The following is a 3,549-nucleotide window of genomic DNA, read 5'->3' on the forward strand; positions in this document are numbered from 1 at the left end:
AAAAAGATATAGTTATCGATATAGTGATATTTCTTGCTTTTAAGTTCCCAAAAATACTCTGCCATTAGAGCAGTCAGATTCATCAAATTTCACTGCGAAGAACTACAATAATGTGTGTAAAGTTTATAGCTTATATTTTCATTGTCGAAATTTTTTTCCATAAAAATATAATAGAAAAAAGTGGGAAAATAGAGTGTTGTTTCGAATGTTTTATATATATATATGTATTTAGAAAACTAACATTTAAAAATATGTTCTATTTAGATATATGTGTAATAAAAGAGTTACTTTGGAGAGAGTTCAAACAAGGTTTATGGTTTATGCATAAGTTTTTAGGTTTGCTACCTTTTCCTATGACAAGCGAGCAAACTTGGGCCGCCACACATCGATTTGGCATTTAAAGAATTCGGTGGTGAACCCAAGTTGGTGATTTATTGTTAAATTTGATCGTGAATTATTAGTTAGGCCATATTGATAAGTTGTTTTTGATACTGGGTGAGAAAATTGAAGATAAGGCATTTCTAGATTTGATAAAAGGTTGTTTGAATGTAAGATAGTCAACATTGAATTGGGTGACGTTTGTTTAGGCAGGGGTCTGCCTCAAGAATCTGCCTTGAGTTCGATTTTGATCAATGTTTACTTTAATGGGTTTGATAAGGATGTTCAAGAATTACTATTAAACACGAATAAAGAGATTCCTAAGTTCGTGGAAAATGATCTTGTATCGGCTGAAAGAGATTCAGACCATGTTTTTTTATAAGCCATTGAAGATTTATGTTGTCCGATTATTGGATGAGATATTGATTGTTACTTCAGGAACAAAGATTGATGGCTTAGAATTGAAGAATAGAGTAGTGAAGTTATTAGAACGTGATTTGGATTTGAGAGTGGATAACTTACAACTGTCATTCATAGCGCGGTTCACTACAAAAAAAACGGAAGGCGTAGCGAAGGTTTTATTAAAACCTTCGCTATTATAGCGACGGTTTTTCCTAAAACCGTCGCTATATAGCGACGGTTTTAATATTAAATTTAGCGAAAATTTTTACTAACACCCGTCGCTATAATAGCGACGGGTTATTAAAACCGTCGCTATATTAGCAACGATTTTTCATCAACCATCGCTAATATTGTGACAATTCCACAAACCGTCGCCCATGTGCCAGGGTCTTGTATTCTACCGTCGCTATGTTAGCGACCGTTTTCAATCAAAAGTCGCTTAATTTTAAAGACGACGGGTTTTATCAAAACAGTCGCTATAGAGCGACAGTTTAAATAAACCGTCGCTTAATTTGATAAGCCACGGTTTTCATAAAACCGTCGCTATATAGCGACTGTTCAAGCTAAATATAGCGACGGGTTTTTAAAACCGTCGCTAATATTAACGACGGTTTTGTATAAACCGTCGCTTAATATTAACGACGGTTTCTTAAAACCGTCGCAAAAAATAGCGACTGTCTTCTTCCAAAGAACCGTCGCTATAAGCGACGGGAGTTGAAAAACCATCGCTTCTAGAATGCGACGCAGCCTCCGATGACGGATCGCGAAACCGTCGTTAAAATCGTCGCCTTACCCTTTTCGTTATCTAAATAATAATTCCAAACTATAACAAAAGAATCATTAATATTTCAATATCAATCTTCATAGTTTAATCTAAAAATTAATGAAACTCTAATCAAATAATTGCATGCACAATGATATTAGTATTATTAAACATTAAGAGACCTGAAGTAATTAAATTTAATGTCATTATCTAATTTTTATGCAATAAAAATCAGCTCAAACAGATGATAAAATATTTTATTTTGTTTAATAAAAAATATCGCCAAAGCCTATTTTTATAAAATTTGTGGTTCGTCTATAATTATCATATGCTAATAAATATTTCTTTATGTTTATAAACCAAATTAATCTTTTAAAATATGATATCATCTCTAACAATTTCATAAATTTGAAATAATAAAATACTATCATATTTAAGTAATTATTCTAGTTAATTATAAGAAAATCATATAAAAATTATTTCAAAATTTTTAATATAATATCAAGATTTTGTTTTTTATTTCTGTGATATCATAATTTTGTGTTGTGTGTGTATTTGTATACTCAATCAGGAGTAGGTCTCTAGTGAGACGATTTCACGAATCTTTATCTGTGAGACGGGTCAACCCTACCGATATTAACAATAAAATATAATACTCTTAGCATAAAAAGTACATTTTTCATGGAAGATCCAAATAAAAGATCCATCTCACAAAATACGATTCGTGATATCGTCTCACATAAGTTTTTGCACTCAATCCGGAAGCCAATTTGCATGATTGAATTTTAGTTAATTTAGAATAATTTTTTGCCACAATATAAAATACTTTTCATCAAATCAAGATTCTCTGCATTGGTGTCTCCTTTAAACCCTAAGCCTTCACCACTTTCCACAGGCGAGTCTTCTGTGCTTAATAATTATTTTGAATTGGTGTAAATTCGAAAGAAATCCGTTATTTTTTTTCTGTACCGATAATCTTCGTTGTTTCACGGTTAAATTATTTCAACTCAAGATTTTTGTTAGCCCTTTATGTTTTCTGTAGTGGTTTTTGCCTTTCTGAAGTGCTTAAATTGATTTTAAAGTTCTATGAATTTTTTTTGCTGACATAAAGATGTCGTCTTTAAGGAATGCTATTCCAAGAAAAGCTCACAAGGAGCGCGCTCAGCCATAAGTGTGATTATTTTTTGGGGCCATTAATTTCTTTATTGCCCGTTTTGAAATATTTGACGTATATTTCCGGTTCACTCAATTGATTATTTGTTGTGTGTACCAGGTATTTGAGAAGGAAATTTGGGCTGCTCGAAAAACATAAAGATTATGTCATTCGTGCACGAGCCTATCACCAGAAGGAGCAGACTTTACTGGTAATTTCTACTACCCTGCGTCTTGTTGGTTTTGGTAGCATTTTATGAACGAAATTTGGCGAGTTTTTATTTTATGGTAAGTCGCTTCTGCGTGTTTATAACAGAAACTTAAGGAAAAAGCAGCATTGAGGAACCCAAATGAATTTTACTTCAAGATGATTAAAACAAAAACTGTTGGCGGAGTCCATAAACCTGAGTAAGCTGGAAAATTTTATTTTCATGAGGTTATCTGTTCTCTTTTGAGGATATTTATTTGAGTGTAATTTGAATATTAGCTGTTGAATGTGGATTTTGTAAAGGAGCTAGGCTAATAAGTACACTGACAAAGAGCTGATGTTGATGAAGACCCAAGACATTGGATATATTTTGCAGAAGCTTCAAACTGAAAAAAATGTTTTATTTTAGAGTTTCTGGTTTTTTGGAACATTTCATGTTTGCAATCTTGATTTTGATGTTAACAAAACTTGTTATTGTGTTTCTAACATATTTACTCAAGTGTGAAGTTGCAAACACAAGAAGCAAGCTGAAACTGAATTCTGCACAAACTGAATTTCTGGCGAGCTTCGGTGTTTTGATGATATCTCTCAGCTTGATGATCCAAATGACAATCCACGAAATGGACTGATTAGAAAACTCAATTTG

At 32.5% G+C, this 3,549-nt stretch overlaps 1 long non-coding RNA gene across 1 annotated transcript; it reads left to right on the plus strand.

Annotated features, from left to right (window-relative positions):
- The first annotated feature begins 2,683 nt into the window (after positions 1-2,683).
- LOC140803533 (uncharacterized) lies at positions 2,684-3,298 on the plus strand. The gene is made up of 3 exons (XR_012111898.1): positions 2,684-2,907; positions 3,012-3,103; positions 3,207-3,298. It is a non-coding gene; the product is annotated as an uncharacterized lncRNA (long non-coding RNA).
- Positions 3,299-3,549: the final 251 nt, after the last annotated feature.

This window comes from Primulina eburnea, chromosome 10, assembly GCF_022965805.1.
Source record: "Primulina eburnea isolate SZY01 chromosome 10, ASM2296580v1, whole genome shotgun sequence".
Lineage (NCBI taxonomy): Eukaryota > Viridiplantae > Streptophyta > Magnoliopsida > Lamiales > Gesneriaceae > Primulina > Primulina eburnea.